Raw genomic sequence first — 14047 nt, forward strand, 5'->3', positions numbered from 1 at the left:
GCAAAGGGATGAACAGTATGAAAAAGGCACTGTCATATCCAGTTTCTATGATCCTGCACATACATGGAATCTGAACGCAGAAAAAAAAATAGATAGTAAAAATCTAAAATAAAATGTGGGTACCAGTAAATTTGGTATATTGGGTAAGAGGTCAAAGGAGAATAGATGTCTCAAAACACTAATAAAAAAAATCACATTTTTCAACGAGAAAGCAGCAGCTACAAGCCACATCTCCTCAACTTAAATAAATGTCTGATACTTGTTCAGCACTGAAAACCCTACCTCCACTGTGTACAATCTGTTCAGTCCCATTTTTTCCTCACATTTTTTGTCAGTCTCCTTAAATATACAAAGGCTGTTCCAAGCCAGAAAAGCTAGAAAGTTTGGAATAATCTCCATTGCCAATTTTACCTTTTCCTCTTCATTTCTTTGCCTATAACACCAGCTCTAGCTTTCCTTCACACTTTCCTTCCCTAGGAGCCGCTCAACTACCCCTTTTGAATCTCACATGAAAATCTTCATTGCTTCATCTCTTGATTAATTCCCACAAATACTTTCCTTACCCCATTCACAAAATCTTTCCTTCTCTCTTTAATGTATTTTGTTTTTGAATTACAAGCTTTCTGCTCCAGTCTACCCTGTACTGCTTCTGCTGTATTTTTATGAGTTCTTGTATCTACCTCTTTTCCTTGTTCTAAACTATTTAAATATAGTTTCTATTAAAAACACTACAGAGATAACTTGAATTAATATTTGTTTCTCAGTTTTGGGAAACTACAAAATGAATAGCCATAGAACGGTGTTGCACAAAAGGCCTCTAACTTTCCCAAAATGAAGAACATTTATACGAAAAATTCTTATATGCAAAAAAGCACACTGGCAGTTCATCTAGAAAAAGGTTGTTGTGAATTGTAAATATACAGTATGATATTTAAAATATAGGCTCCATTGTTTCTTTCGATGATGAAAAAATACTTTCAGTTTGTGAGAAAAAATTAAGGGGTTTTTTTTAGTGGTTTGATTCATAAGTGAAAGTAGCACAAAATTATTGCTACTCAATAAGAAGTATTTTTTACTTGACTGTTTGAGAAGAACATTTATTCATATTGAGGATACCATTATTAGTGGTGTGCTGAGAATTCAGAAGAGACAAAGATAGGTGAGGTGCATGTTTATAAAATTAGGTCACTGCTCAATGAACTGGTACCTATAGTATCTTATCTTCAAAAGGAAACAACTGCAAACACGATGAGAGGACAACTGTAACGTGTGTTGTATTATGCACTGCTACTGAAGTCATGTAAACCCCGGAGACTCTGATGTAGTATTTCCTAAGGAAACAGTTATGGACCATGTGCCCGGGGTTAAGGGCCTTGGGATGACCAGTCTTCTAACTGGACAGTGAACAGAAACTACCAGCCACCCCCTAAAATAATAATTAGCTGAGATTATATCGTACCATACGGTCTTTATTATCTTTGTTTGACAATAAGCCACAACCTGTATTTGAATTTACCTTCTCTAATGCTGTGTGAAGATCATAACTTTACCATGACCAGAGCGCTGAAGGAGTCTTTTTTGCATATATCACAACAAACCCAGGATTTTAACAATTAGTTTAGCAGCTGGCAAAAAGTTATAGTTTTCATGAAGAATTATAGTTCATGAAAATAGTAAGTAAAATAGGCTGAAGGTAGTAAGATCATCAAAATTGTCCTCAGACAATTTAAAAAAAAAACTTAACACGAAAACTCAGAAATCTCTAGCATACTTCCAGTCTCTACAAGAGAAAATTCTTTCTGTTCTCTAAAAATTAAAGAGCAATAAGCCTACTCCAATTATGTATTGGCAGCTGGTGCCTTCTGTAATATTGCTGACTGTATGAATTCAGCATTCATGATCCAGTAATACACATTTCCATTTCTCCCACTTTGAAGTATAGATAGTTTAATGACCTGCATTCACAGGTTTTATAGAACAGCAACAGATCTATTTGGTATGACATTTGTAGAGGCACTTTCATGAAAATTTTGTAGCTAATGCAGAAAACACTAACAATTTTACACTAAAAGTCCTGTTTTGAGATAAAATATATCACTTTATAACTACAGTACATGCTTGCATGCAAATCCTCATCAGTTCAGACTCTTATCCTGTGTGCAAAATCCAAATGCACAAAATTGAACGAGACAATATTTGCATAGGATTTGATCTTTCAGAAAAAAGAAGTTTTAAATATTGCATTAGTATTGAATGAGTAAAAACAAAATACTCTTCCGATCACATATATTACAAAGAAATTGAAGTAAACAGAAATAGCCTGGGTATATGAAAGTAGTAGTTAATAATACAAACAAGCAATTACTCAACCCTAAATTTAGTGGTTACTAACAACTAATGGGATAACCACAGAGGTTGGATTAGCAGATATGCCTACTAAAATGAACATGATTGCAAAGGTACATAAAAAAAATTAATGTTTCAGCTATATGGCCTAAGTGTGTCTAGTCACACAATTACATTGCTGTTTTAAAACAAAAAGACCTATTACAATATTTCATCAGAATACATCAGTGAAAAGAGTATTAAATCTACATTTCATAAAACATAGGTACAAAAAACATTCTATATAAAATCACAGTTTTAATATTCCCACAGTGAACATCAATAAACATGAAAAATACATATGCATAAATGCATTCTATTTTCAGAAAGAAAAAAAGATTAGAATGTTGTTGCTATCACACATTTTTCAAAGTCCAGAAATTAGAAGGATGCATTATAGGTCAAAAACACAAATGCTAGAAAACACACAGTTAGGGTTCTCACTCCATTTTAAATTTTGCTATCTCACCCTGATTGTCCTCCAGGTCTTCGTAGAATGCAACTACCAGCCTCTTCATAGGAATTTTAATATTGCTTACTGAATTATAGTAGAAAGTATGGTTATGTAGAGTCTAACTCATCAGGAAACAGCCATGTGCTTTTGTGTTTGTACAATTTCTAGTACATGCTAGGTGCTACCAGAAACATGAAATAAATAATATTTATCAACTATAATGAACTCAGTATGGTATTATACTGTATGCTAATATAATCTATGTGAAGTACAGGAAGAAAGCACATTCCATATTGCAAAACGGGGGATATCTGTGACCTACATGGTCAGGATCTACACAGGAAAAGTTCATAACTAACTTGCATATGGAGTCTCCAGAAGGTATCAGGAGGGGAAATGGATAGCGAGATCTGGATATCCAGCCCATAGTGATGTGGTACAGGATAATGTGTGTTTGTATTGGGGGAAAAAAAAGGGGACGGGGGGAGCACTATGGTATGAATAACAAACCTCTCTCATTGGAAAGGTGGAGGGTTTGAACATGAGCCTCTAATTAGTGAGAAGCTCTATAGTTTGCATGACACCATGTAGGTGTGTGCCTGGAATAGCAGAGGTTCTGTTACATATGAAATTTAGGCTATGATCCTGCAAACTTGTCAGTACATGTGTAGGACTACACAAGTAGTTACTGAAGTTATGCACGTGTGTGTTTAGTTAGAAGTAATCGTAGGGAGTAGAATGTACTTTTGAGTTGGAAACCAGAGTATTTCCACATTTGTTGATGTTTTGATTTTTTGAGCTTCAATTTTCAAGTTTCCTAACTTTCAAAAAGAAAAGGAGTACTTGTGGCACCTTAGAGACTAACCAATTTATTTGAGCATGAGCTTGGTTAGTCTCTAAGGTGCCACAAGTACTCCTTTTCTTTTTGCGAATACAGACTAACACGGCTGTTACTCTGAAACCTAACTTTCAAAGGTATTTCCATTTTGAATTTCTTGACTTTCAAATTGCTTTTGTTATAACTACAATATTCCATAATGCTCTTTTAACTTGGATATCGATTTACCAACTTAATTTTTGTTTGTTTTGTAATTTGGCATTGCATTGGTGTAATAGACCAGTGGTCCATCTAGCCTAGTATCCGGTCTTCCAACAGGCTGGTATCAGATGCTTCAGAGGGAGTGAACAGAACAGGGAAATTATCGAGTGATAAATCACCTGTCCCCCAGTCCCAGTTTCTGACAGTCAGAAACATGTTTAAGGACACCCGAAGCATGGGGCTGCGTTCCTCACCATCCTGGCTAATAGCCATTGATGGACCTATCCTCCATGGTTGGCACATAAAATGTAAGCGTGAATTGCAATTACTGGTAAAAGAGTCTAAGCTGCTGGTAATGCACCTCAAGTCCAACATATTTTTCCAATTTTAGACTGGATTAACAATTTTGTACTTGGTAAACTTTTTAAAGAAGTTTGTACTATATTTTTTACTGACTAGATGATGGTAAGACCACCAAACATAAAAATAATTCAAAAACTAATCAATGCAGCCCTACTGTCAAATATTAGTTGAAAAAGTACAAATGAAATATACCACCATATCAACAGTGGAATAAATAGCTAAACGTTCTTAAGGATAATGTGAGAAGTATAAATTATACACTAATGCCTCTACCTTCACCCACCTTGCTTACCTGGTAAAATTATAAAAACAATAGAGCATTACAGCAAGAAAAGGGGAGTATTGATTTTGTAATAATTCCAAAGCATTAAGCAACAACAACAAAAAAACTATTTTTTATTTGGACCAGTAAGTACTGTAAGTAAAAGGAAATGGAAATAGCATGAAACGAATAAATAAATCCTATTCCAAGCATCCACTTTAGGTGAAAAGCTAGAGCCATTTATCAGCAACAGTGATTTGTTAGACAGAACCACTTTTTCTCCATCTTCTTACATAATTTTCATTACCTTAAAGACACATTTGTTAAAGAGTTGCCAAAAAACGGGGGAAGGGGAAGCAACACTTTTACTATAAATACACAACTATATTTAAGTAATGTTCAGGATGTATATCAAGCAAAAAAATCCAAACTCATGCCTCATTTTAACCTGTCCTCTTAGAAACAGTGTTTCACACCTAGCTAATGTTCCATATATGATAAGTTTGCAGTGTTGCTGTAGCCGTATTGGTCCCAGGTTATTAGAGAGACAAGGTGGGTGATGCAATACCTTTTACTGCAGCAAATTCTGTTAGTGAAAGAGGAAAAAAAATGTTCTCTTTCACCAACAGAAGTTGGTCTAATAAAAGATACTACCTGACCTACCTTGTGTCTCTGATATATGGAAAGTAACATTATCTAACCTCAGACTAAGGAATGCAGTTTACAATGAGACAAGTTAGGGACGCTATTGGCAGCCAGTAAAGGACAGAGTTTGTGCTTCTTGGGCTCTCTCAGTTAGTATCGCCCTAACCAGGGCGCAGGTTAAGCGGCACTGTGGAAAATCTCCTTAAAGCACGTGAGACTAACAATAGGGTTATGCTTCCCAGGGAAAGACTGGCTGAATATGCAAAGGTTAGACCAAAAGGGGGAAGGAAAAAAAAAAGGGGGGGGTTTCCATGGTCGGTATTAGACCTACTTAAAGCACAACACAACACAAAATGGTGCCAAAACTAGCTGGATCCTACTTCCAAAAGGAAGAGAAAACAGAGGAGCAGGAAGAGTAATGTAAGCAATGTGCCTGTGTAAAGAGAGAAGGGTCTGTCCTCAACCCAAACAGGCTGCACACTGCCAACACAAAACTGGGAGAAGAAAGAGGTATGGGTCTAAGAAGGTCAGTGGAGCCAAAGAAAAGCCACAGTTCAGTGACACGCAGGCGGGATGGAGAAAAGTAAACCCCATTAAGAGACAGCTGAAGAACTGGGCTCAAAACCAGAACCAAAGCTGATGCACCAATTAAGCTGAGATCCCAGGGCAACAGAAACGGAAGAAGGGGCCAACACAACCAGAGCCGCGAGATGAAAAAAGTACAAGCTGCCTTAAGTGTACAGACAACAGGAATAAAATTTTTAAAAAAAAGTAATTTTTCAATAAAAATTGACTTAATATTTCCTGTGTTCCCTGCTAGAAGCTTTATCTTTTCATAAATCAGCAGAGCCAAAATGGATAGGCTACTTCAAGCAGCTTCCTATTTTGGGGGGGAGGGGCAGCGGGTAAGGAGTACAGTCATCTTTGGAGCAGCACCTAGTGTCCAGGCATAATGTCGACAGTACCCTTGGCTCCAGTGCCTACTGCTGGCAATCTCCTATGGCTCAGCCCTCCAGTCAAGTCACAAAGTTGAACCTCTTCTGGGGTATCATGAACCAGTCCAAATGAATCTGCATAATTTTCCTGTTTCCTTGGGCTCCTGAAGTCTTCTCCTTGTAAAACCTTGTCTTGGGGTTTCCCTGGCAGGAATCTGTTATATCTGTCTGTTACTTTAACTCTGGGCTTCTCAGCCAAAGAGATCTGTCTCCTCTGGAGTCTCTCCAACAACTTAGCACCTCCAGTCTACATATTATTGCTTAGATCTGCCCCTCTGCCCAGGAGCCAATTAGCTACTCACCTCCCAGGTGCAGAGCATTCACTAGCCTTGCAGATTGGGTTAAACCTGTTCACAAGGTTGCATCAAATATAGTCAGAAAGAATGAGTATCACAAACGTGTGTGTACCATGGGAGATGGCCTTCCTGTATGACCTTAGTCCCCCATTGTCTTTGTGCCTCAAATCCTTACCTGTAAAATGGAAATGACAGCACTTCACAACACCTCTGTGAGGTAGGGAAGATAAATACATTGAAGATTGTAAGGTGTTCAGAGAACAGAATAATGGGGAGCCTAACAGACAGATGAGGCAGGTGACATATTGATGACATCTGGTTACATTTCATATCAAAAGAATGCATATGAAACAGTGATGTAACTACACTACAGAACCTGAGCAACCCCCAAAAATATGACAGGGAGCAATGTAAATTTCAATGCAATGAAGCTGAACCTCCTGCTATGTGGCCTTGAATCAGAGAGGAGCCAGACAGAAAATTCAATCTGTAGGGCAGAAGCAGCCAGAGTGTTGGAGACCCCAGGGCATGGCCATTAGTTAAGTTGAGGGGATGGAAGGCCATAAGGGTCAAGGAGGTCTCCCTGCTGAGGCCTAAGGGCTTCTTCTCAACCCCCCTTAATAGAATTCAGGCCTGGCTGGTTTGAGTAAGCTCTTTTGCTCTTAAAACAATGTTGCAGTTGTAGATAATGCCTTACAGTGTAAGGTTTGCTGACGCCAAGGTAAAGATAACAGGAGAGACAGCTACAAGGCCAGACAGAACGTGCTGGTTGTTTAAGTTGCTAGGAATGCTTGTTAGAGGTTGCAGGAAATAAATATTGTTGTAACCCATATAAGGAAGGCAGAGTATTTGTGCAAAGTTTTAATTGGCTGATGTGTAGTGCAGTAGCATTAAGGAATATAAAAGTGTGTGTAATGACCTGCTCTGATGTGCAGGATTTGAGATTCTATTCTCCCTGTACCTTGTTTGCAGCTGCAAATAAACTTTTCTCCATCCCGTTGTGATTATTGAGTGAAGCACACCGGGTAACGAAACCCCCCCCCCGTTGTTCGCCTCTGGCACTGGGTGCCGGCAACAAGAGCAAGGACCTTCAATCATTCAGAGAACTTTCTACAGTTTTGGCTGGACTTTCTCTGCTCTGTGCCGATTGGCCATTGCTACAACCCTCTCCCTCCCTTTTCCTCAGTCTCCTCATTCCAGTTTCACTCCACTCCTCCCCCTTTTTCTGTTTAGTTTATCCTATAGTCAAAATGATCAAATAAAACTGTGGAACTAACATAATGTTTGCTGCCAGCACACTGTACATTCTGCTGTGTCTGTCTTATCTATTTGTAAGACAGACACAGCCTCTTTGTAACCTCTTTGGGGCCCTAACCAAAAATCCTATCAAACAGATTTCTTCTGTAGCGTGCCACCCAGGTCACCAAATTCAGGCAATTCCAGTCTAAGGCTACAGAAAGCACATTCCAGAGTCCTAGAGAGCTCACAGAGAACACTCTGGGTGGCTGGCAGGCAGGCATTATTTTACAAGGAGATCCAGCTCCAGCTCAGCTGTAGTAGTGCAGCATAGGGAGCGTGGTGATGCCTCTGGCAGGCCAGTCCCAGCCCATTTAGACTTTATAGGTTATCCCCAACATCTTAAACTTCATCCAGTAATCCACCATGTCTGGTTGCAGCAGTGCTGATCATCAAGTTCCAACTCCTCTGTCGCTACCATTGTAGAAAGGAGTCGCTTACAGAAGATTATAACGGAAGCTCAGTAGTAAATTCAACTGCAAATTTCCCACATCAGCACATAAATTTCAGTCTTTTCACACCAGGCAAGCACACCAAATCAATAACTCAAAGATCATGGAACTTGGGGCAAACAAAAGTTTGCTCATTGACTGGATTGGAATTGGCGTCTCCCAGCCAAGATATGGATAACATTCTGGGTTTTGTAGATCACTGGTAATTAAGTCAGGAAAAATTAGCTTTATTTCCACAGACCTAAGGCCCAAGCTAGTATATTTAAAAGGTAGTTAGACACAGAGACATGGTCCCAGAGTGAACTGTCCCAGAAATATATGTAAAAGATCTAACTTCCCCTTCCCTTATCCAAAAACAGAGATCTTGTCAGGACCTTTCCTGACTGGCCATGCAACTGCCAAAGCTCAGTTTTCTTACATGCTGTATTTCAGGGAAAATTGAGAAATATAAAGGCTGTAAAAACCATACTTAACTGAATGATCTCTTTGGGATTTGGGCACAACGTTTCTAGTATTTACAGTATGATAGACTGCCTATGTCTGTGTGTTCTTCTAGCCAACTTCTTCCTTTCTTATCCCTTTAACCAGAGATAATCTCCCCTTAAAACTATAGCTAATTCAGAGGTTAAAAAATAATAAAAGTAAATTTGAATATTCTGAATGGTTGCTAGGAGAATATGGAAAAGTGAAAACATTTTTTTTCCCTACAGAAAGGTGTTTTAGTTTGGTTTTGTTATTTAAAATTTGATTTTTATTTATTTAAGGAAAAACTTTATCAAGATCACTACAGTTTATCACAGTAGTAATAAACTAAATCCAGGACTTTCTATTTTATATATTAAAAAAATGAGTGGTGTTCATGTATATGTGCTTGAAAATAGAAAGTCCTGAATTTTGTATATTACTACTGTAACAAATGATAGTGATCTTAAAAGAGAGTTTTTCCTTAAATAAATAAAAATCAAATAGACACACACACACACACACACACACACAGAGAAAGACTGATTCTGCATGACTGAGATAAATGGAGTTTTGCTATTCGCTTCAATAGGAGCAGTACTCATTCACCATAATGAGTGAAAACCACACGTACACTTGAAGATAGCAAGTCTTGAATTTTTTTGGTTTTCCTCCAATGTATACCATGGAAAGATTGTACAGTTATCTTCTAAAGCAGGGGTGGGCAAACATTTTGGCCCAAGGGCCACACTGGGGTGCAAAACTGTACGGAGGGCCGGGTAGGGAAGGTTGTGCCTCCCCAAACAGCCTGGCCCCCGCCCCCTATCTGACCCCTCCCACTTCCCAGCCCCTGCCTGCCCCCCTCAGAACCCTCCACCCATACAACCCCCGCCACTCCTTGTCCCAACTGCCCCCTCCCAGGACCCCCCCCCCAACCGCCCCCTGGGACCCCATCCCCTATGTACCTCCCCATTCTCCATCGCCTGTCCCCCCACCAGAAACTCTGCCCTATCCAACGACCCCCTGTTCCCCATCCCCTGACCGCCCCCACCTGGAACCTCACCCCCATCCAACCACCCCCTGCTCCCTGTCCCCTGACAGCTCCCCCTTCCCCAGAACCTCCTGCCCCATATCCAACTCCTCGGCCCCTGCCCCCTTACCATGCCACTCAGAGCGGCATGTCTGGCAGCTGTGCCGCCCGGCCGGAGCCAGACATGCTGCCGCGCTGCCCTGCATGAGCACAGAGCCCCGCCACCCAGAGCGCTGGCAGCGTGGCTGCAGCGGGGCAGGGGGGGAAGAGAAGAGCTGGGGAGGGGCTGGGGACTAGCCTCCCTGGCCAGGAGCTCAGGGACAGGATGGTCCTGCGGGCCGAATGTGGCCTGCAGTTTGCCCACCTCTGTTCTGAGGGTTAAGAGGAGAAGAGAATTAATCTAGTGCTCTTACTCAGAACATTTCAGGAATATCTTAAACTCTTGCATGCATACACACACACAACCTCTTTACAAGAGAAGCCAGCTAAAATTAGAATCTCACCATATTATTTTGGTGAGATTCTAATTTTAGTATAGTATCTTGGCTGATACTACCTACTGCCATATTTTTCAAGTGGCTGACAGCATAAATGGAGAGAAAAATTGAGCTACTGCAGCCATAAAATGTGACATTTTTAATATCAGTATTCAGCATAAAACTTTCTCCAGTGAAAAATCTTATCCAAAGCACAAAGCTAAACCCTTTCTGCAAATTTGTAATCCTCCAATAGAAGTTCTAAAATTCTGAGAGACGTTCATAATATTTCAGATAAATGAGCTCAACTAGAATTAACTATCTAATGAAAACTGTTTCCGGATTTCAAAACATATAACACATTTAAAATAAATGAGCCCTGAAATTATTCAATTATGCAAATATTTCAAAGCATTTAATTTTTCCTTTTAATAGGTGCGTATCTTTAGGGAACTTGTATTTTCAAGTATACATTAAAGTTCTACCTTATATATAAAGAAAGGAACTAATTTAAGTTTCCACATACATGTTCTCTCATTTATTCCAAAACGTATCAAACAAAGCTTTTTAACTACAACCAGTTTTATAATAGGTTTTAAAAAAAAATCCTCTAGGGTCCAACTTCAAAAGCATTCAAGTAATTTGTGAACAGTCATCCCCCTTTATCAAATTTTCATTGCATTGCTTGCCAACTTTTAGCAGATTTTTCATGACCCTTCATCTAGTTAAACAGCACCTCACTCTGTGAGAAGCCCCATATTCTACTGAGTAAGGGTGTGAGTATTTGCCCCTTTATACCATTTCGGACATACACTTTTAGTCCTAGAATAAGATTGGTTAAAGAATTTTTTCTCAAGCTAAAGTACTTGTGCCTCAAAAATAACACTCAAGAATTCCTCTTGTCTAGGTTACCATCTATTATTGTAATACCTAGCAGGCTTACTAGGACAGGGATCTAGCCATTGTACACATATATATTAAGCGACAGTCTAAAGAGACAACATAAAACAGTTGAGTGAGAGGAGGGAGGATGGAGTTAACAGTAACTGGATGTTTTAGCAGAGATAGCTGCATGCACAATACATAAACAGCAAACTAATCACTCACAACCTCTCCATCCATTATCAGATGGCAGCGTTCTGTATGCATTGTGGCAGATTTAAATGCTACATATTTAATGAATTTGATTTGAAATATACTTTAAGATAGATCATGGAATAGGTAAATGTATTTACAAAACATTAAAAGTACAACCTAGAACAATTTAAAAAACAGGAAAAGCCAAAAGGCCACAATATCCCACTTTTCCAATACATACTTTGACATGTTTGTCCATTGAGAGGGATGATGCACTTTTTTTTGGGGGGGGGGAGGGGGGGTCCCACATCTGTTACACTGGGGTGTGCCCTAAAACAATTTATTTCCTGCCAAGAGACAAATCGGACCGTTTCTAAATTCGCACTCAAGATCATTTTCTCTCCCTTTGCCTCAGGTTTATGAGATTTATCAGCACTAGGATTCAGAGAAGTAGATATACTTGGTTTACTTAGGTGTTTCTCCTTGTTACCTTTCTTTTTACAACCAGAAATTACCCACAATGACTTCAAGATATTTTTCTTGAATGGTAACAGCGAATTTAGAATCTATCATTTTTTATGTATAGTTGGGAATTACATTTTACAATGTGCATTACTTTGCACTTATCAACAGTGAATTTCATCTGCCATTTTGTTGCCGAGTCACCCAGTTTTGAGAGATCTCATGGTGACTCTTCACAATCCGCTTTGGACTTAACTATCTTAAGTAGTTTTGTATCATCTGCAAATTTTGCCACCTCACTGTTCACCCCTTTTTCCAGATTATTTATGAATATGTTGAACAGCACTGGTCCCAGTACAGACTCTTGGGGAACACCACTATTTACCTCTCTCCATTCTGAAAACTGACCATTTAATTCCGACCCCTTTGTTTTCTGTCCGTTAACTTGTTCCTGATCCATCAGAGGACCTTCCCTCTTATTGCATGACTGCTTACATTGCTTAGGAGCCTTTGGTAAGGGATCTTTTCAAAAGCTTTCTGAAAGTACACTATAGCCACTGGATCACTCTTGTCCACATACTTGTTGACCCACTCAAAGAATTCTAATAGACTGGTGAGGCAAGATTTTCCTTTACAAAAGCCATGTGACTCTTCCCCAATAAATCATGTTCATCTCGGTCTCTGATAATTCTGTTCTTTACTATAGTTTCAACTAATTGGCCTGGTACTGAAGTTATGCTTACCAACCTGTAACTGCCATCATCACTTCTGGAGCCTTCTTAAAAGTTGGGGACACATTAACTATCATCCAATCATCTGGTACAGAAGCTGATTTAAGTGACAATTTACATATCACACTCAGTAGTTCTGCAATTCCATAGCTGAGTTCCTTCCGAACTCTTAGATGAATACCATCTGGTCCTGGTGACCTATTACTGTTTCATTTATAAATTTGTTCCAAAACCTCCTCTATCAGTATCTCACTCTGGGACAGTTCTTCAGATTTGTCACCTAAAAAGAATGTCTCAAGTGTGCGAATCTCCCTCACAGCCTCTACAGTTAAGACTGATGCAGAGAATTAATTTAGCTTCTCTGCAATGGCCTTATCTTCCTTGAGTGCTCCTTCAGCACCTCAACCATTCAGTGGCCTCACTGATTGTTTGGCAGGCTTTCTGCTTCTGATGTACTTCAAAAAAAACTGTGATTAGTTTGAGTCTTTAGCTAGTTTCTCTTCAAATTCTTTTTTGGTCTGCCTAATCATACTTTTACACTTGACTTTCCAGAGTTTATGATTCTTTCTATTTTCCTCGATAGGATTTAAGGATGCCTTTTTGCCTCTAACCACTTCTTTTACTTTGTTGTTTAGCCATGGTGGCATTTTTTTGGTCCTCACACTATGTTTAACATAATTCACCATTCCCTCAGCAAGCAGTGGGCATAAAGCTGCATGTTCCATTAGCTCAATTTTGTTATCCTTTTCAAAAACTGTAGTACTTTATTTCCAAAGGATATATACAATATGCCACTTCAGTAACTTTTCCAATAGTATTTCCAATACTGTATATACTCTACCAATTGATAATACAGAAAGGTCAACTTTTTGGCATCCTATTAACAAAGAAGATCTTTTTAGTTATATTTTCACATTATCAATGAACTACAACCTAACCTGGAAGATGATCCCTCACTCTCACAGACCTTGGGAGGCAGGCCAGTCTTCGCTTACAGACAGCCCCCCAACCTGAAGCAAATACTCACCAGCAACTACACATCACACCACAGAAACACTAACCCAGGAACCAATCCCTGTAGCAAACCTTATTGCCTACTCTGTCTCCATATCTACTCTAGCGACACCACCAGAGGACCCAGCCACATCAGCCACACCATCAGGGGCTCATTCACCAGCATGTCTACTAATGTTATATATGCCACCATGTGCCAGCAATGCCCCTCTGCCATGTACATTGGCCAAACCGGACAGTGCCTACGTAAAAGAATAAATGGACAGAAATTGGACATCAGGAATGGTAACATACAAAAGCCAGTAGGAGAACCCTTCAATCTTCCTGGACATTCTATAACAGATTTAAAAGTAGCTATACTTGAACAAAAAAACCTGCAGAAACAGATTTCAAAGAGAAACTGCAGAACTAAAATTCATTTGCAAATTTAACACCATTAATTTGGGCTTGAATAGGGACTGGGAGTGGCTGACTCACTACAAAAGCAGTTTTGCCTCTCCTGGAATTGACACCTCCTCCTCAATTATTGGGAGTGGACTACATCCATCCTGATCAAATTGGCCCTGTGGACACTGGTTCTCCACTTATGAGATAACTCCCTTCTCTTC

General features: G+C 39.4%; 1 protein-coding gene across 1 annotated transcript in view; it reads right to left on the reverse strand.

Annotated features, from left to right (window-relative positions):
• Window positions 1–14047, reverse strand: part of ASCC3 (activating signal cointegrator 1 complex subunit 3) — a 514213-nt gene that overhangs the window by 414737 nt on the left and 85429 nt on the right. The window lies entirely within an intron of this gene.

This window comes from Caretta caretta, chromosome 3 (genome assembly GCF_965140235.1).
Source record: "Caretta caretta isolate rCarCar2 chromosome 3, rCarCar1.hap1, whole genome shotgun sequence".
NCBI lineage: Eukaryota > Metazoa > Chordata > Testudines > Cheloniidae > Caretta > Caretta caretta.